General features: G+C 39.5%; 1 protein-coding gene and 1 non-coding gene across 2 annotated transcripts in view; both read right to left on the bottom strand.

Moving 5' to 3' along the window:
• GHR (growth hormone receptor) overlaps positions 1-10,983 on the bottom strand; it is a 287,963-nt gene extending 276,980 nt beyond the window's left edge. Inside the window, exon 1 of the mRNA XM_049768241.1 lies at positions 10,701-10,983. The gene's annotated coding sequence lies outside the window, so the exon portion shown is untranslated. The remainder of the gene's footprint in view (positions 1-10,700) is intronic.
• A 7,464-nt stretch (positions 10,984-18,447) lies between these two features.
• On the bottom strand, positions 18,448-18,554 carry LOC126003081 (U6 spliceosomal RNA). The gene has a single exon (XR_007493624.1). It is a non-coding gene; the product is annotated as a U6 spliceosomal RNA (small nuclear RNA).
• Positions 18,555-21,958: the final 3,404 nt, after the last annotated feature.

The raw sequence follows: 21,958 nt of genomic DNA, 5'->3' as shown, positions 1-21,958 counted from the left end.
GGCTAAGCATATAGTATTCAAAATGGCCCTGACAGATAGTGCCTATAAACTGTATACACAAAGGACTGAAAGCCTTAGTTTAAAACCATGCCAACATAATGTAGCCATATAAGTGAACAAAATTTCCGTTTATACATTCAACAATGTAATAGTTTTTCTTATTTAATATGTACAATGCTCTAACTAGCATGGATGGGAATTACCTTCTGTCAATCCCTGTCTATTGCTTCAAAGAGAAAACGGCCACTTTAACATGATTGTCATTGTGTATCTTCTTAGAAGTTAAATCTCATTCTGAGCCAATAATTTGAGTTTTACCTAAATACTTACTCTAGGCTTTCAATAACTTGCTATCAAGGCAAAAAGTAAACAAAAATTCTTAAAGCCTATTCTTTTTTGGATTTAGAATTAAAGGTTAAAGACATTCCAACATTGGTTAGCTGAGTCTGTATAGTCATGCTGTTTATCTTTTCAAAGCTAAGTTCCAATCACTTATAAAAATTCCTCCTTCTGAGTTTCATGTTCTGAGTTCCTGAGTAAACAAGGATAATTTTCAGTTGGGCCACTGAAAGTATAAAAAATCAGCCAATGATTTCTCTGGATATTCCAGATCTTTCTTACTACACTTCAGAAACAAGCAACCTAAACAGTAACTGCTGGAACAATGAAAGATTGAGTTTCTCTCTCCAAATTCAAAATATAAAATAAAACATATCATTTTTTTTTTTGGTTTTTGGGTCACACCCGGCAGTGCTCAAGGGTTACTCCCGATTCTATGCTCAGAAGTCACTCCTGGTGGGCTCAGGGGACCATGGGATGCTGAGATTCGAACCACTGTCCTTCTGCATGCAAAGCAAATGCCCTATCCCCATGCTATCTCTCCGGGCCCAAAATATATGAATTTTTATACAGCATTAATGGCCTAATCTTTATATATGCTTCCATTCATGTTTATTATTAGTTTTGCCTCAAAATTTACATGAGACTATGAGTCTGAAGAGCTTCATGTATATACATATATATATATATATATATATATATATATATATATATGTAGATATAGATATAAATATGAAAAAACCAACCAGGTTTCACTTCAGTTAGGCTCTGAAAATAATCCAGAGTCCAGGCTGACATATCTTTCTCATTAAAAAAAATACCCTTTAGGGGCCTGCAAGGTGGCGCTAGAGGTAAGGAGTCTGACTTGCAAGCGCTGGCCAAGGAAAGGACAGCGGTTCAATCCCCCAGGGTCCCATATGGTCCCCCAAGCCAGGAGCAATTTCTGAGCGCTTAGCCAGGAGCAACCCCTGAGAATCAAAAACAAAAACAAAAAAATACCCTTGAGGCTGGAGAGATGGCACAAGTGGTAAGGCATCTGTCTTGCATGTGCTAACCTAGGATGGACTGTGGTTCGATCCTCCTGGCGTTCATATGGTCCCCCAAGCCAGGAGCAATTTCAGAGCACACAGCCCGAAGTAACCCCTGAGTGTCACTGGGTGTGGCCCAAAAACAAACAAACAAAAAATACCCTGTGCCTACAACTGCTGTGATGTAATCATAATAGACTTGCCAAAGACAAAAAGACTAGCAAAAAGCCATTAAAGATAGAGGTTGAGCAAGTGAAAAGGAGTTCTAAAGGCAGAAAATGTATTTGAATCTTAGTTGTGCTATTTATATCTTATGAATCCCTGGGCAAGTAATTTACTTCTTTGACTCTCATTCCTTCTTCTGTCTAAGGTACTCAATGACATGTGACTCAGTTAGCAGGATTATATATGAAATACACAGGCAATCAGAGGCATATTGTACTGGAAGGCCTGATTTAAGGCAGTTGATGGTCTGAACAAGATTTCTTACCAGATACCACACTATTATAAATATTTTTTAGTTTACAGATAAAGGTACAGTTACATTATCTATCTACTATATTAAGTTTTATTGTTTGCATATTTATTTTTATTTTGGGAATACCATGTCTAATCTAATACCATGTCAACATCATCAGCACAAGTTTTCCCTTGTAGAATAACTATTGTTTATTTTACATCTGTAGTAAAATCATGATATCATCTTTTTAAGAGAATTATTCTTTAACAAAGATAAATTGTTCCACTAATGGGAAAGTATGAATCTATGTGTTACACTCTGCATATTACCTCAAAGTCAAGGACTGAAAGACTCAGGTTTGTGTGAACATTTTCTGGGTTCTATTAGCAAAGATACTCTTTACCCTCAAATGCCTTTCCCTACACTTGCCTCACATAATTGGGCAACTTTCAACTGTCCTTTTTTTCATGCCAAATATTATCACTTTGCCTGATGATTTTCTCCCAATACTGGCAGAAAGAAATCTCTCTTATGGATCTATACATCCAGGAATGGCTTTTTAGTATTGATTTTTAAATACAAATTTCATATGCCACCAATAATCATCTGTTTCTGTTATGTGGTAATAGTCTAGGAACATTGACAGAAAAGTTACAAGAAATGACTTTCTGGCCAGCAGCCATCTTCTCAAAGAGAATTTCAATAGTTCAAGCAAGAGATACTCTTCAAAGGCCCATTAAAGCCCTAACTTTGCTTGACTAAAGAAAGGAGTGTGGGGGGAAAGCCACAATTTGTATCAAGCAACCTTTTATGGGGAATATTTTACATCCTTTCTCAGAACTTCTTAAAAGGTTCTTTTTGTTATGTGCCTGGCACTGCTTTAAACTCATTTAAAACTGCAAGAGTCTTGCGAAGTGACAATTACCAACCCCCTACTTTGCTGATAAAACTTTGGAAGTTTAATTAACTTGCTCAGAGCCTGTAAAGTAGTTAATAGCAGAATCTGATTCAAACCCCATCAGACAAGCCAAACAGTGTGAATACAAACCTCTACTACTACTATTTTCCAGAATGCTAACTTATCTTCAGGCTTTTACAACAGTTGACAGCAGAGCAGGCCTCTGCCAGCTCTAATTACAAACATATCTCTGATGTTTCTAGGTGTGCTGCTCAAGTGTCACTTGAACTAATTCATATGTGCACACATACCTGTATTCAGATAATACAGTGAATTATGACCTTTGCTTGTGAATGACGTGGATAAAAAACATGTTACTCCATGGTAAAGACAGCATTCAAGGGTGAGAATAGATAAGTGTAACAGAAAGAGAGCCTTTGAAAGAAAGCTACAAGTGAATTGTAAATCTGATATTATCATCCTGGAGTTTAATTCTAGGAAAATAATCTCTTCTTAGAAACTCCCACTTTTTCACCTATAAATGAAGTGAAATTATTGGACTTACAAACAGGAATCTACTGGTCTTTGGAAAGGCATAACTTTTTCTTATGTAGGATTGGTTCTGGCATTCCAGGTATTTCCCCTCCTACCTCCAGGCACTAGAAGTCTATAATTCTTGTTACTCTAACAACCATATCTCAAATGCTCCAGGAACTGCCTAGTAGAGAGGGAATAACTTGGTTGATAATTACTTGCAAATAAAGTTATGTTGCATGAAATCCTATGGACCTACTGGACAAAGACTATTAGTATAAACAAGGGGCTGGAAAAATAAGAAAAGAGAAGATAAACTCATGCCAATTCTTCCACTGTAGTCTATTTAAGATAATATTCCAAACCCTAATCGTCTTTGCCAAATCTCTTGAACTATTATTACATAGCATCTTAATAATGAATTGATAAAACATTTATAAAAGAGAGGTATATAGAAATATCCAAATGTTACTTCCACCCCAACTAACAGTAGGATCAAGATGGCAATACCATGTGTCCTACACAAAAAATGATCTTATTTATATGCAGTGAGAAGAGATTCCAAAAAAAAAAACCAATCCAGACTTTGGCTACCCTGCCACTTCCTGTCACCAGTGACTCAAGTGACCTCCAGGTATGCCTCATGGTACTCAATTTTCAGTTTTCCAACATAAAATGTCTCCAAGCCTTTGTATTAATTGAAAGGGTTTACCACATTTTAAAGGCTTGTTCTGAAATATTAACCACTTGCTCATAAGTTCTTCCCTAAATGCTTCAACATATTGTTTTTCTCTAAATAAATTTAGTATTTATAATCCAATAAAAGTTTTTATGAAACTGTATTGTTGTCAACTCTTCCCTAATCAGACATTATTAGTAATTAGTATACTAGTAAGTATATTAGGAGCATTGCATTTCTAGCTTGACTGTTAGGTTTCACAGCTAAGAGTCATGTCTTATACTTTTATATCCCCTAGAGTGTCTAGCACATTACTGGGAATACAACAATGACTCAATAAATATTCATTCTGTCTTTGATTTTTTTCAAAGTATCCCCAAAACACCATTAACTTGATCAAAATTACATCCTGTTGAATAATAAAAAATATCTTATTTATTCAATATTTTTAGAAGTGGTTTTCAAAGTACATTTAGATAATATAATTAAAACTCACATAACCCTACATGCACTGTAAATAAGAAATAAAGATACCATATTTTATAAAATAAAAACAAGGGATTTAAAGTGCCATTCTCTATAATAAGGGATATGTAACAAGATCTGGCAAACTAAAATGTTTCTGAAGTCCCTGAATAAATAACCAAAACCCAATTTCATCTTAATTCAAATACAAAGTCTTTGAGATATTTTTAGTCCTGAACAGAGTTGATCCTGGAAAGCTGATCCTATGTTTGAATGTTACCATTCATCTAAGCATAAACAATTGTGAATTCAGAGAATTTAGCCCTTTGTTTCAAAATTATGAATTAATTTCATAAATAATTAAGGTGGCCAGAAAGATATTAAGTGGTTAAAGAATATGTTTTGCATGCTGCTGAGTGGGTTTAATCACCAGCACCACATATGGACCTTACAGAGCAAGGAATAAGCCCTGAGCACAACCAAGTGTGGCCTAAACAACCAAACAAATTATCAAAAAAAATCTTCAAGAAACTACTGTGGCATATATCTATCCTTGTTTGCTTTCCACGGACAAGAAAAACATAAAAAAGTACCTGTTCTCATACTGAAAGGGGATTCAGCACAGTGTTCCCCATCACTTGTGCCAAGACTCTGAATGGCATTTTCCCTAAGGATACACTCTTCATTTTTAAAAGCCCAGCCAGGAAGATTTGCTTATGTTTAAACGAGTTCACATCTAAGAATAATTAATTAGTATTACAAGGGCCTTAGAGGAAGAGAGTAATTCTACTTTGTGCTCACAGGAGTAAGCAATCAATATCCAGAGCAGCAGCCTAACAGCAGCCACAGACACATTTGGAAGTGGTGGTTTTTTTGTTTTGTTTTGGTTTTTGGTTTTTGGGCCAAAAACCTGGTGACGCTCATGGGTTACTCCTGGCTATGCACTCAGAAATTGCTCCTGGCTTGGGGGACCGTATGGGAGGCTGGGAAATCCATCCTAGGTTAGCGTGTGCGAGGCAGATGCCCTACCGCTTGCACCACTCCTCCAGCCCACATTTGGAAGTTTTCAGAGCTTTGTAGTACAGATCCTGTACTGTCTTTGGAATGCAACACTGGGAGATCAGTTAGGTGCTACATATAAACACACAGTCCAGGGCTGCGGGATACAGCAGAGATTAAAGCTAATGCTTTACATGTGCCTGATCCAAGTTTGATAACCAGCAGATGTTCACCCTCTCCCCAGTTATACCATGAAACACTTTTGCCTCTTTCTACTTCCACCACAGTCACCAGTCCCTTACTACTGGCTACAGCCCTAGACATCAGGGAGCACCAGAAAGTGTAACCTGAGTTGGAAAAGCAGAAGGTGTGACCTGACTAATCCCTGACCCAAACTCGAATTAAAAAAATGACCAGATGACCCAAAAATCATTATAGTTAGAAAGCCCAAACATATATGCAGAATAGAAATTAATCATTCCAGGTAGCTTTCTAATGTGTAGCACTGGCCACAAATTCAACAAATTCAAATGTGAAAATACCCTAGCTAGCCTGTAAGCAACAGACATTACTTATCCTTTTCGGAACTACAAAAGGAAGTCATAGAGATACTATGTGTGTTGAGGGAAAAATTTAGATTCATAGTTCCAATGATCCCAAGCTCCTGTCTTCATCCTCTTCTTTACAGGAACCAATTTTGTTTCCTGCCTTTACAAAGGTTGGGACTTGGTAAGTGAATGAATTCAAGTTTCCATTTTTCTTGATTCCAGACAGACAGCAGCTATAGAAACCTTTGTTCTGATAGTGAGCTATACCTTCTTATGTGAATGAGCATTTTTGTCTTCACTGTAGCATTAATGAGCCCTTTACCTTCAGAGAAAGGGTAGGTTGTTGACTTAGTCATGTCCTGTGAGTACCTCTTTAACTGTAGTTGCTAAAGAATACATTTATGTCTAGTGTACTTTTACCTCCTACAGGTCCAGATGGCATGCACTCTGGGTTTTAGCCCAAATAAACTTTCAATAAATGCCTGATTGATAGCATTGACTCATGCTTGTAAAAGCAGAAATAGTGTGTTTCACTTAAAAAATATCCCAGAATTCCTTCCTGTCTATCATATGCTATTTTGATTTGCTAGTCTTCAGAACACTCTACATTTAGCATTCGGGGTAGTTATTGTTCAATGACAGGGAGAGCATAAGTAGCTATCTTTATTGCATATAGAAGTCTATATATCTGTATAGTAGACACTTTGCACAGACTGATAGGAAATTTAGATATGAAAAAATGTTTTGAAACTATTATAATATTTGGGTCATAGATAATATGAAAAGAATGGCTGCTAACAGATTTAAAATCAGCAAACAATAGAGTGGTGAGGTGTTAGAAAAGCTCATAAATATTATGTTATCTTAATGGAAATAAGAAGTCCAGCACTAAGGAATTCAAGTTGTTTGAAACAACACATGCAAGGAAGGATGCCAGGGATATGAATCTACAGCATCCTGTTCAGGGCAGAAAAGGATGAGACTCCATAGTGGATGAAAAACAGCAGCATGGATAGGCAAAAGAAAGAGATCAGGATGGAGCTCAGTGCTTGTTTGCAAATATAGTACTTAAGGGAAGAAGAATTAATGCCATTGTGTGTGGCTCCTGTAACTGAATAGTGGGTCAGTGGGTGAAAGAATATTTTGATTCAGTATAAGTCAGAACTTTCTAAAAATGAATCTCTCCTTAATGGGCAAGGCAGTCATGAAGGAATATCCCTATGTAACCTTTACCAAGATGAGGTGCATTAGTTCATTTGCAGGGAGGAATATATAGATGAGGTTGGGGGTTAAAGGGAGAGGTGTCTCACATATATTTCACAAGAAACTCCAGGGCCCAGAGATCTTTGGTACACCAGATATCAGATTCAATGTGAAATCCTGAAAAGACAGTAATATTCTTCCTGCTAGGCTGGAGACTAAGTCTGGCAACTGTGTGAGGTGATGGAGAGCTCAGGTCACACATGGTAGTGTTGGGGATATATAGTACAAAGGATGAAGAGTAGTTTAGCTGTATGTTAAAGTTAATGACACGTGCTTAAACTCTAGTACTCTGAAATAAGTGAGGAATACCTCAGTGGAAGCTCATGTTCCTCAAAGAGTTAGCACTAAAGTTGTTATACTGATTAATCATTTAAGTGGGCACATAATTTACATAATATAATTTAAAATTAAAAATAAATAACTTGCCACAAGAGACTTTCCTGTGTTTACACTATTAACTCTTGTTTTATCCAACTTCAGTTCTTATAAAGATTCCAGAAAGTGATTAGGTGAGTATTCATATTATATAAATAACTACCACAGAGATTACAAAAGATGTTTAAGAGGAAAAATTGAGTTTGTATGATCATACTTGGATACACTGAAAAGAAAGTGAACCGAAAATAAAAATATGGATTTTTTTAAATTCATCATTTAAAGGCATACCAAATGTCAGAGGCTATGCACTCTGTAATAGGTAGGACCTGAAAAGCTTCACCTTCAAGTCAGCATATTTTTCAAAATATAACTCAGGTCTTTGATTATACTTTAAACAATTTGCTGTGCCACATTTTCACTATGTTGGGAGATTTATCTGTATATTAACAGCACTTACCAGCAGACAGACCAAAAGGCTAGCCAAGTTGGACCAACTTCAAGATTTGTTTCCATGCCACGGTGCTTCATGCACTTGGCAGAAGTTGGGGCAACCTGGCCTCCATTTATTACACTATGCTATAAACATTATGTCCCTAGCTAACAAGAGACTCAATATTACAACCCCATAGGTTACCAAGCACCATAAAGATTTGTTAACACAGGCGCCAGAGACAGCACAGAGAAGGCTATAGTATCCTTTCTAAGTGATTTATAATGTGAGGCCTGCTGTTTAAAAACTAGTAATCAAAAACACAGCCCCAAACTCTGTCTAGAACAAATATTTGCAAGGCAAAGTTATGCTCTGTTTGAAGGGGAAAAAGCACTCACGTCATCACTTTGTCATTGCATTTATAGACTTTAGTTTCACACCTTTGGCCATTAAGTGTTGGCTTTCCAAAACATCCAAAAAACCAAGACTATAATTTGTGATATATTTACTCCAACAAGAAAAGATGCATGTTAAACCTCCATCTTTTCTTAGAGTAATATGAAATGAAAAAAATATTACTGAAGGAGAGGAAGACATGGTATAAGCTTGTATTTCAAAGGATGTTTCCAAGGATCTGAGCTAAAACACAGCCTTCTAAATTCAGATTAAAAACCATCAATAACTGGAGACATCCTGTGGAATAGAGTCTGAGAACACTATGCTTTTCTTTGCATAAGGCTTTCCAACTCCCCAGCAGAGAATGTATTTCTTTACACACACACACACACACACACACACACACACACACACACACACACACAAATAGAGCCAACCACTTTGTCTGAGAGGTCATCTGTTTGATATAGCAATTTAATACCTGAAGATGTGGCTACACTTTGCACCAACATGGTCTACACTTTGGCAATCTGAAAAAAAGACTTCCAGATGTGATAACACTAGCTCAGGTCCGTGGGCAAAGGTGAGTGCCTTCCCAACCACAAGGGCCAAACGTTCCCTAAAGGTAACCCCAGAGATTATCTAACCTTTGGACTGCAGACCTCTGAATCTCAGCTCAGATCCGCTGCTCTAACTGAGGTCCTGGTTTCTGGGGGTGCTTCAGTATGTTACCATAGACACATTCTCCGTGCCCCTCGACTTTTGGACTTCTGCCACCAGTCCTCGATGCTCCCCAAGACATAAAGTTTTGCTTAGAAAGCCCGGGGTGATACTTCAATCCTGCAGGAACTTCTGCAGCCTCTGGCCTCCTATTACCTTTCCTGTCCCTTCCAAGGTCTCTGGCTGCACAAACAGGCTGGCGGCCAGGCTCTAGCCTCCTCCCAGAACACTCTACTGGCTCAGGCGCGTACACGCCTCTCCGGGCACGGACACACACACACACACACACACACACACACACACACACACACACACACACACACACACACCCCATAACACACCACACCGCTCATGAACACACACCCCCGCACGTACACCCAATACCCAACTCAGCACTAGGACCCTGCGCCCATCCACCAGCTCTTGCCTTCTGGAGGCCCCTGCAAGCCTACACCAAACCCCTCCGAGCCCAAGTTCGACTGGAACTACAGATCTCCAGCTACACGTCCCCGCGCGCCCGCGAGTAAATACCTGCCTCTGCCCCTGCGCCGCGCGCCCACAGCGCCCTTTCGCCAGGCTGCCCCCACTCACCCGCAGTTCGGCAGCTTAGGACACTTCTTTCAAACTTGGAGTTTGCTTGATTTCACAGCCACTAGTGGCATCGGAGTCGGGCGGGTAGAGGTGGTGGCAGCAGGGTCTCTGCTGGCCATGATTCCACCCACTCGGGTTCCCCGGGGACCGGTGGCCCTGGCTCAACTGACCCCCAACTCCACGGGCGCAGGAGCGCAAAGGCGCCCAGAGGTGCAGAGGGTCACCAGTCACCTCCCCGCGGGTCGGGTCGCTCCACCCGGGACTTCTGGCCACTCCGCAGCAACCGTGGCCTTGATAAATTCCTGCCCCACACACCCCCGGCCGGGGGATGATGGCAAAGAGCAAAACGCCCGAAAAACTTTTAGGGGCTGGAACAAAACTGTCTCAGGAGGAAAAATCCTCCAGGCACCCTAAAAAAGCGACCCAAGTAGGTGCAGCCCGAGAAGGATGGGGCGACTTTGTCCCCAACTTTGTCGTCCCCTCAACTCTCTGTCGCCCCACAACTACACACACACACACACACACACACACACACACACACACCTCAACTCTCTGTCGCCCCCCAACTACACACACACACACACACACACACACACCTCAACTCTCTGTCGCCCCCCAACTACACACACACACACACACACACACACCTCAACTCTCTGTCGCCCCCCAACTACACACACACACACACACACACACACACACACACACACACACACACACACACACACACACACCATCCACAGCCAGCGTGGATCAGGTTACAACAACCCAAGTGCAGAAAACAACTTCTCAAGGAGGAGGGGCGCACAGCAAACCCCCCGGAGAAGGGGAGCAAAGAATCCTTGGAAATAGAAAAATGCAGATGCCCGTGTGCAGCACCCATGGGCGTCGCGGGGTCCCTTGCCACCCCAGGTACCAGCCAGGGGTGCAAAAGTAGCGCCCAGACTCCCGAGCCCGCCTCCAAGTACCTACCTCTGAGCCTCGACTCCGGAGAGCGAGCGCGGGTTCAAATCCTCTTGGGGGCCGAGGACTCCGGGGACTCGTGGGCCGCGTGGCCCCAGCCCGGGGTCCCCGCCGCCGCCCCGGCTCAGCAGCGGTCGCCGCCGTCGCTGCTGCAGCCGCCGCCACTGCCTCCACCGCAGCCGCCGCCGCCGCTCCCCAGCGCGCCTCCTCTTCCCATGGCTGCGCCCTGCTTGGCAGCTCGCGGGCTGTCAGGCTCGGGGAGGGGGGAAGGGCGGGGTGAAGCGGGAAGGGAGGATGGGAGGGGAGGGGTGGGAAAAGGCGGCCGCGGTTCACCGGGCCCCGCTGGCCGGAGGGAGACGAATGCGAGTTACGAGCGGCCGGTTCGAGACCCGCGGCCGAGGCGCCGAGCTCCGTCCCGGCCACGCATTCCTCCGAGGAGCGGGGATGGAGCCTTCCCCGGAGTAGACGAGGACTTGGTGCGTGTCACTCGCATCTGTGCTGAGCGGCTCCTCCTAGAGGAAAATATTGGAAGTTGCAGGATATTTCCTCTTAGCCCACCCCGATTCCAAAAAAAAAGAAGGCAAAACCCCAAAAGAAAGTAAGCACAGTCCCCAAACGCAGTGACTGAGGCTAACCAAAGTGGAGCTGTCTGCAGGACGGGGAAGAAAAGCACAGCACGGCGAGTAGCTTGGAAAGCGTGATAAGTCAAGGAATCATGGCATCTCCTATCTGCAGCTAGTTTAGAAACTCCTACTCAGGAAAGAAAGAGAAATAAAGAACATAAACTAGTGGCTAGTAGAGAGAAAACATTGTTTTAGAGGTTAGAGAAATGGAGACAAAGTTAGAGTGATTTACAGGGGACAAATGGCAAGTTGGAGGAAAGATGAATCCAGAAATCCGAGCAAGGCAAGAACACACAAGACCCCAGTGTGATGATTATCCTTGTGTGTGATCTCAGGGAGGTGCCTCTCTGCCCTGTGCTGGACATGGTCATCTGTCAAAGTAACCCTGCCCACCGAGTTTCCAAAAGTTTCCAAAAGTGCTTATCACTGTGCATGGACCAGCAAGACATGCACACAACATCAATTTCCCTGTCTGCATTCTTTTTTTTTTCCAGTAACGGTGTGCATTTGTCCTTTTAATATATATGCATACATACATATATACTTTACTTAAATACCATGATTTACAAAGTTGTTCACAATACAATAATTTCAGACATTAGGTATTCCAACACCAATTCTACCACCAGTGTGATCTTCTCTCACCACTGTCCCCATTTCCCACCCATTCCCCAAGCCTGCTCCCCTTAGTGGGCACAAAATCATTTATTTTATGCTTCTTGTTAACATAAAATGGCTAAAAGATACTCAAATAGAAGAAAATTGGTGAAAAATGTTATATTCCACAATGAAGTCATTAAGCCTAAAGGTTTACCTAAGCTATTTGCTGCTAGTTGAGCCTGCTGTATTATTTTTGTTTATTAAGATTAGTTGTTTTCTTTGCTACATTTTCACCTAATTTGGTGTGTTTCTACTGGACTGTCAGGATGTGGAATTTGGAATTGTCATAGGTGACTTAGTGCTCCAGGAACTCTATGATCTGTAGAACTAGAACTTGAGCTTACCAGGTGGTGGCTGGGAGTATAGGTGCAACTGTTGGAGCTTTGGTAGGGTGGGAACTCAGACTGGCCCCCAAAAGTTCCCTAGAATTGTCAGCCAAAAGATTACAGTACCTGTGATTTTAGTAACTTAGCATGCATCTCTTCCAAAATTAGTTGTGAATCTGTGAAGCTGGGCTCATGAATACATGGCGCTGGTCTATCTGTCTTCTTTTCTAAGCAGAAGACAAAAGCCCAGCTCCAGATTGCCTGAGATAGATAGGAAGGAGCAGCCAGCCCCACTATCTTCCTATTTACTTTATAACCAGTAGACAGCTGTAAGACCATTTATCTAACAGCTTTAGCTTACTCAAAGTCAGGGTCCCCAGACTCAAAGTCAAGTTGATGGCAAGAGAAAAAAAATTAAGCAGGTTCAAGAAACCAAGTTTCTTAGCTGTAGAATAAAAGATCTCCCCCTCACATTTTCCTTCTTTTTCCCAGACACACACACACAGCACACAAAAATCAGTATGGAGGGTAATATGAATAGTAGATGGGTGTCAAAACATGAGAAGAAAGCACCAAAGTTTCTAAAGCAGCAGACACCAATTAGACAAACCTGTTTTTTTTTTTAAATTCAAATAAGTGGAAAATTCTGTTTGTTGGAGTCCTTTATATGGTTCATCTGTGACTCAACAACCCAACCCAGAATGGAAGAAGGAGGAAAGATTCCAGAACGTTTGTCTGTCATCCCCAGATCCACCCCAGGATGGATATTGGCCATGAGCTTGGCTCATTCTGTTCTCCAAGGAGCTTTCTTTTCCTGAGACCTCTCTCAATCTCTTCATTTCCATGAATTCTATTCTCTACTAGAGTGCTAGGACCATTTACCAGATGGGTAGTTTTTTAAGTGAAAGAAAGCTGGGGACACAGAGAAAGTTGAGGACACAGGCAGACAGGTAGCACCCTACTGGAGTATCAATACAGGCCAAGCTGGTTGGTTGGAAGGCCAGTGCTGGCAGGGGTGGAGATAACCGAAGCCAGCCTCCTGTGTATGCTGACTTTCCAACCCAAGTCTCCACACTCTGGCACCACCAACCTAGACTTAATGCCCTCTTCAAGCCTCCTTATTCTTGTATCTCTCCACCCCTTGCCTTAAATCAAGTGACTCTTGATCTAGGCTAGAAGATGCCAGATGAATTCATAAAATATTTTGAAAGTTCCTGGATATATACCCTGAGCTAATTTCAGAGCTATGCTTAAAAGAATTAATTTTAGTTAATTTTTAATTTTTAAACCTTATGAATAAATGTTCTTGTTCTCGTATATGGTCATACAAAGGTCTATTACAGAATGTTCCTCTTTATATTTTTAGATTTATGGTGAGTTAACAGATATTGACTTGTCTAATTTTCTTTCTCTCAGCACAAAGAATTGAGTTTCAGCTCAATTCTTTACTTCTCTGAAGTCTTTCCTGGATCTCCTGAAGGTAATTATCTCAGCATCTGAACCCTTAAACATCTTAATTACTTTTATTAAGCATTCCCACTTTTATTTATATATTTGCTTTCCAACCATGGCCCTAAAGGAGGAACTATTATATTTTAAATATTTGTACCTAAGGTGAGGTCCCACAAGAGTAGGGAAAATAAATGTTAAAATAAATGAAATGAAATTTTTAGATCCCAAATTTTACTTCAAATCCAGATCGCTCCAGCATTCCAAATTGTCAATGGCACTTCCTATTGGGATAGTTAATGTACATCATATATATATATATATATAACAAGAACTGGATGCTGAAAGGAGATAAAGTGATATATATGATAGCTCTTCAGTAATGGTATTATAAACTACAGTGTCTAAAAAATAGAAGAATGAGAGAGAGAGAGAGAGAGAGAGAGAGAGAGAGAGAGAGAGAGTGAGAGAGAGAGAGAGAGAGAAGAAAAATATCTGCCACAGAGGCAGGCAGGGAAGAGAACAAAAGGGACATTTGTGGCAAGAAATGTGCACTGGTGAGGCGGCCAGACAAGGTGGGTGTTGGGGGTCCCTCCTGGATGGGGTCCCAAGCTTTCCCCGCCCTTCCCTCAGCTCTAGAGTGGGAAGGGCACAGGGTGTAGGGCGGGCAGATCCTGGCTTCCGGCTCTCTCTCGATCCTTTCTTGAGCTGGAGGCTAGCTCTAGCCGGCATGGGGTTGGGGGAGACCCCATGTGGAAGGCCTTCTCCCTAACTTGGATGCGCTGGGAGCCTTGATAGGCCCCCAGCCTTCCCCTCTTCTGCCTCCAGCCTCCAGGCCTTCTGGGGTGGCAGCCCAGGCGGCCAGAAATGGTTGGTCCTAACTTGGGGTGTGCTGAGATTTGCTCAGTTGTGCTATGTTTGTCACTGGCAATTTCTGACCAGTCTACATATTGAAAACCGCGCAGGGGCTAGCACTGCATGTATTAAGAATATTCCTTATCTTTATGTTATGTTTTGCATATCCAGAATGTCCATTTTATATTCTGCCCTTTCCCACACCCCTACAAAGCTCATTTTTACTCCTTAAACTCACCCCCCCCAAACATCACTAACCCACATTACTCTTTTTAACTTCAGTATTGCACAATCCTAATCACAGACTAAAGCCATGCATTGTAACAACCCCAAACTGTTTCAAAAGACATAAAATGAACAGGTATTTCTTTAGAATATTTTGTGTTTTTTTTTCTGACAACTATAAACCTTACTAAATATTCTCTTATACAGTGACAGTTCTAACCACTTTTTATCTTCTCTTTATGAGCTGTTCAACAAGGAATTTTGGTGAAAGAGTCCCCCAGTTTAATGCTTATGATTGAACCATGTCATGGGGATTGTTGGACTTGTTCTTATGGCCCCCATATGCACCAATAATGCCACATGGCATTGCTCCTTTTTTGCATAGGCACATTAAAATGGGAAAATACTATACATACAAATAAGATTCTATCTAATAGAGATTGGAATACACAAATCTTGTAGTGCAAAGGGACCTTACATCCTGAACATTGACATAATGACCTGGCACAGGCCTCAGAAGAAAGGGCATTTTCCATTCACCCCTGAACCAGGGAAGCCATCCATGAAACATCCAGGTTTGTCTATAACATCACCTGGAAGCAATCCTCTACCACGGAAGACTACCATTGCTCAGACATCTACCTGCTCAAAAGAGACTTCCCTTAACACTGAGAAGACTTAACAACAACAATGACCTGCTTACAGGACAGGGCATTGCCCTTTAATGGTGAGGTGAAATGAGAGGACGCTCCACATCCTGACTTTAATGTATGATATGCAGATTTCAGGATCTTTAATACAGAAACATGATACCAACAACAGAGACTGTGTGAAAAGTGTGTTGGCACTATGGACAATGTCTTGGATTGGACGATCTAACTTGCCTGGAGCCTAGAGTTGGTCTTATGCCTGGAAACTTCAGGGGTAGGGTCTCTTTGTATTTAGGCCAAGGTTATTCCTTTCCATGCCCCTCATATTTTGGTGGGCCTATGCAAACAACAATTGCCACTCTAACACCGTTTTTACTGTGCTCCTTAGACTCTAATCCTTAAAAAAAAAATCCACTCAAAATTTGAGGTTAACTTAAGCTAATATGCATGCACATGGAAATGTAAAAAATACTATGCCTCTAATGTTTATGGAGTTACATAAGTTTTATGGCTTTAGATTGCCTTGTGTGCTGTTAAGAAATATAATGTGTTACAATCTGAGGACTTGAGGGACAAAGTAATTGTACATGGATTCTGTTTTATTTATCTTAATGTTCTTTGGCTGAAAGTTCAAAGTTAAGATATCAGCAAGGGGACTTCTTCTGAGAATTATGTTATGGGTGATTGTCCTTCAACTGCAACTTTACCTTGTCCTCTTTCTTTGCATCTTTGTTCTCATAATTAAAAATAAAAAATTAAAAAAATGTGCATTGGTGAAGGATATTGTACAATTATGACTGAAACTCAATTATGAACAACTTTTTACCTGAAAATTTTTTATGAACCATGCAAACCATGTTTTTAAATAAAGTAATTTTTTTAAAGAGGCAGAGTTCCAACTATCAGGCATAATTTTGTAGCTGTTTCCTTTCACAACATTTCTAATAAAAAAAAATAGAGCAGTCACGAGCCTTGGGTTGCTGTGTGTGTTATCTGTGACTTTGGATAAACTATCTATTTAACAATAACTTTTTTTGGCCAATAGAATGAGTGGGCTGCTCAGATAATCTCAGCAGTAAATAGGTGATTAGATTAATATTTACTTTGGTTAATACTATGTATCAACTTGGTGAGGCCAAGGTGTCCAGGTTTGTTCAACTGGTATCCTAGATATATTAAGAAGGTATTTTAAAGATGAAGTTAATATTTAAATGATCAGATTACAAAGTGGATGGGCCTCTAAATGAAAGAGACAGACTTCCCTAGAAGGGGGAATTCTGTTAGAGTTCACCTTTATCTTGCATAGCTGCAAAATTATTCTCTATGTCTTCAGCTTAAGAACATTCAAGTCTACTATGTAGATCTTAAATTTGCTAGCCTTCTAAAGTGCTTGAGCCAGGTGCTCGCTTCAGCAGCACATATACTAAAATTGGAACCAAATTGCATGAACCAGCTTCTTAAAAAAAATCAATGTTTATTTGTCACTTTTTCTCTTGATGGATGATGGCTACAGGTGAGAATGAGAGGGAGAGGAAGGATGGTAGAGAGAGAATAAGAGGGAGATGCTACGTGCCTTATTTATGGAGAATACTAGTACAACATTCATTGTATAAAATAATGAGTACCTAAAATAAAACAGATATTTACCTAAAATTTTTTATAAGACTAACACTGAATTCCTATTCCTTATGTTGTTTCTTTCAACAAATTCTGGAGCATCTATGCCATGACGAACTTTGTTGTGTATTACATAAGATTCACACAACAAAGAACCTACTTTCAGGTTTTGGGAGATATCTCAAGGAGCTGAGTTCATATTTTTCATGCAGATGAACAAGTTGAATCCCTGGTATAAAATGCTTATACAAGGACCACTTTGAATATTCCCTGAGCCTGAGCCAGGATGTGTAGTCCCAAGCAATGTTTTAAGTGCTTCTTGCACAATCCTCCTTGCCCCCCCCCAAACAAACAAACAACCAAGGACCTCCCTTCAAGGGACTTGCATTTTATTTGGGAGTGGCAATTAGTAATAAACAGAGAAGTCAATTAATGATGTGCTGATTAAAGAAAACTAAAGCAGAAATGTCTGATGATAGGAAGGAGGACTTGGTGACTTAGTTTCTAGCCAGGACAGCACATTACAGAACTGAGCGTGTAGAAGTTTGAGTGGGCCTCACTCTTCACCATGGGCCAAGCCCCAGCCCAGAACTACATTAGATGAGAGAATGACAAGGGACTCATGAAGGGAATAAAGCAACTCTGATATAAATTTACCTTTGTTTGGGGACAGCTATTTCACTTTCTAGAACTTCTAAATAAGACAGGAGCTGGTTGCAGAGTGAGAATTAAAGCTTCAAATAACGATCTTCTGAATATAAGGAAAAAAAGATATTTAAACTCAGAGCTCATGAAACTAAAAGGTATATGTTTTCCTTGACCCTCTGGTGGATTCAAAATCACCCACAAAGCAGATCAGTGTCTGGTTGGGAAGACTGCGCACAGCCACCTGGTGGAAAGGAATAAAATATACTTTGGCAAGGACTTATATGAATGTTCCCCATTATATTATTTATGCACATATATCTAAAAAAAATAGAAAAAATTAACATACTTTCTCTATTTCTCTATTTCTCTAAATCTGACTATTCTTTGGTTTTTCTTTCCTGACTGCCTCATACCCCCACTACTTTAATAAGGTCATCTGCTTGCATACCAATATACAGATAACCCACTAAATCTTCCTCCGGGAGCATATTCAACATTTTATGATTGCATTATTTAAAGTATATTATTTTAGCCTGAATTTTATTTTGTTAGGTATAACTGGTTCTATCTCAAGTTTATAAAAATTTCTTGAGATTTTGCCCATTAATTTTAATGAAACAATTTCTTATATCATACCACAAGCTATCACTTGTCCAGGTCAAAAGGATGAAGTTCTTTTTTTTTTTTCTTTTTTTTTCTTTTTTTAAATATGGAACGCTTCACGAATTTGCTTGTCATCCTTGCGCAGGGGCCATGCTAATCTTCTCTGTATCGTTCCAATTTTAGTATATGTGCTGCCGAAGCGAGCACCAAAAGGATGAAGTTCTTTCCTCTCCTTTTTTGTAGTATTCTTCCCAGAATCTCTGCATTTCTGGCCTTCAACCTCGAGTTTGTATGGGAAAGAAATGTGTTCCAGTTCATCAAAATCCCCTGTACACTACAGTTCTCAGAGTTATCACAAGATAGAAGGGGGTCAAGAGCTTCCATGTAGATGATCTTGAATAAAAATATTGGCAGAAAAAAAATATTGGCAGAAACTTTGATAGTATTGTGGAAACCCCAGTACCAATCAGTCCACTCAGTTAAGGAAAGTCAATTTAGCAGCCTTTCCAGGATCAAAGCCTTTCCATTCCTTGGTTTCTTTTACACACAACACTCCTCCTACATTTTGATTTTAAACACAATTTTGCTCTTCATTTTTGTCCTCTTTATGTTCCTACTTCTTAAAGAAGTGGAAATATAAACATATTAAATTATATGAACAAGAAAAGTCTTTGAACAGCAATGAAAAATTCCTCAAAGCAACTTTTATTTGTAGAAATTAAGCACACAAAATATTTTTAATCAATAAATTATCCAACCATGTAGTTTATCAAACTTCTCCCAAGGCATCCTGAAATTCCAAAAGATAGAAGAACACTAAGACTGGTCTGCCTGTGCACTGAAGGAAGCTACGAAATATCCAGAGAGGAGCTGAACTGCTGAGAATTCTGGCTGGATCAAACCTTCAGGTAAAGTGAAGACTGTAGTGCAGGAATATAACACTTTCCTTAAAATCAGTAGCTTTCTGCAGCACTTTTTCTGAACCAGATAGAATGATGTGTTATCTTTTACTGAAAATCGCCATCTCCTTAAGAACTTGAGAACTTGTTGAAATCTCAGCGATTATAGACAAATCAGAAATCAAATTGTCTCATGAAATTAAATTTGCTTCCTAAAATATTTTTTTAACATTATCTAGTTTTCTAATCACAGTTACGTAATTATGCTCACTTTTTTACATGACACCCTGCAAAGAGTGCAGTACCAAAGAGATAGTATTTTCTACCAAAAGGGAAATGGGCTTTAACAAGCAAGGCTGCTGGATCATGACATTCATTTTGGTAGATCCAAGGGTTGAATAAGAACTAAGAGCCTTTCCATATCTCCAGATCAACTTTATTCTTTGGACTCCTCCATCACTTCTCCTAGTATTCACATCTATCAGTTTGTCTCTCTAAAATTTTTAAACCACTGGATCACAAGTATTTGACTGAGGGGGAAAAATGAATATTTTTCTCCAATTCAAAGAACCAAAGTAATGTAGAAAGCAAGAGGTGGAGGAAGGAGAGAAATACTAAGTAGATTCTTAGTATTTTAATACCATACTTGTTGGTTCATCTATGAAACTGTAGGGCTCTAAGCTAGAGGATGAATGAAGCTTGACTACCACAGCTCTCACTATGAAAAAGTTGAAGTGAAACTAAAAATTTCTGGATACAATATGTTCTAGCATCTTGTCTTGAGAAATATGCATCAAAATGACCTTAGAATTTTTGGAATTTTTTCTTTAATATCTTTATTAAAGCACCATGATGACAAACATGTTTATAGTTGTGTTTTAGTTACACAAAAGAACACCCCCCTTTACCCCTTTCACCAACCTTCACACCACCAATGCCCTCCATCTGCCTCCTCAGCACCAAAAAGGTTTGAGGTGGAGAGCTCAGCTTCAATTCTCCCAATACTCCATCTATCTGTAGTTTCTAATCTTCCTCATTTTTCTTCCTACTCTTGTCTTTTCCCTACATACAGACAGGATCTGCATTCTTGTGGTAGAACCCAGCTCATAATGCATTAGCTCTGCTTTATTTACGTCTCAAGCCTAGTACCGCAGAACATTTAGGTGAGAACATCAATGTTGGAGATAAATCCAAGATGATCAAAAGAGGAAACCTAGGTAGACATATTCTATCCGAAGATTTGTGTGTATGTGTCTTGTAAAGTGGGGTTATGTTTAAAGCACAAGGTGGCTCTCTTTCATTAATATTAGAGAAGAATTTACTCCGTAATACCATGTATATGGATTTACCCACATATACATCATAAATTAAGGCAGGGTAGGAATGGAGATATTGTTCTAAAGGTACCTTGGAAAGAAGGTCCATATCTTTAAAGGTTTCAAGTATGAAGCCCAGGGTAGAATTCCATGTTCATTACATATTTAGTAACTTCTTGACAAGAGAATAAAATATCTTATTTTAAGGCAATCTGGCAATAAATAATGAACAAAATATATATTATAAATATGTTTGAAACATCTGCAAAGTACCAACAACCTGATAGCAAAAAAAATTATTCATGGGCATTTGTGTAGATTGCAAATTTTGACTAGTATATAAGAACAATATTCATTTATATATCTTTTGAAAAATATTTGTATACATTTTAATGAGTATGAATACCCAATTAGTGTCTAAAAGCAGTCAAACTAATCTGGAGTTCTTTCAGCAGTATATCAGAGTCCTGATTTTTCACAACATCATCATTTGCCACAGTATTTCTCTGAGCTTTTTAGTTACTACAACAGAAAAGAAAACATGATGCTCTAATAGATGTGAATTTCTCTTGAGATACTGAGTTATTTAGTTATTTAGAAACATATATTATTTTGAAATCCATGGAAACAAGGCATAGTTCCTGAAGGTCTTTATACAGGAACTTGACATGATGGGCGAATGAAATAGAAATCATGTCTGGATGTGATGGAGGGGCTCCTTTCCCTCATGTATTATGTGGAGATACAAGGGTAATTTCTTACTTATCTTTATTTTTCAAATCAAAGCCATTGGTGATACCTAATTTGAGAATTCAAAATGACCACAGAAAGTTTGGTTTGAAAGTAATTTAATTTTAGTAATATTTTAGATTTGAAAATGTTGTGACTTAAATTTTTAATTGAATTCGTATTTATGAAAATGATTTTTAAAAGTTTGTAGAATTACAAATACCAGAGTTAGAGAAAAGTACAACCAGATAAACAAAATAAGTAAAATATCAGATTTGTTTAGAATTTTAAATTTTCCTACATTTCTTAAAGACTGACTTTCTACATTATCTAGAAGTTTTTTAAGTTTACTAGAAATGAAGCAACTGATTTACTTACATTTGTGACTCACAAAATGGTTAATAAATTTAGCCACACTTCCTTGTGCCTGATGGATGTTGATTCCAAACTGAAACCATCAATACATAGCTCATCTTTCTTCAGTTCTCTCTCTGAAAAAAGTTTCAGAAGTAAATAACCCTTAAGTTCTTTAATATTTTAAATTAATAATCAGCCATTTAGAAAAGACTATAGGGCCCGCAGAGAGAGCACAGCAGCATTTGCTTTGAAAGCAGCCGATCCAGGATCAAAGGTGGTTGGTTCAAATCCCGATGTCCCATATGGTCCC

This window comes from Suncus etruscus, chromosome 2 (genome assembly GCF_024139225.1).
Source record: "Suncus etruscus isolate mSunEtr1 chromosome 2, mSunEtr1.pri.cur, whole genome shotgun sequence".
NCBI classification, from domain to species: domain Eukaryota; kingdom Metazoa; phylum Chordata; class Mammalia; order Eulipotyphla; family Soricidae; genus Suncus; species Suncus etruscus.
Note: the sequence above shows the minus strand (reverse complement) of the source record. Positions and strands in the feature narration are given on the sequence as shown.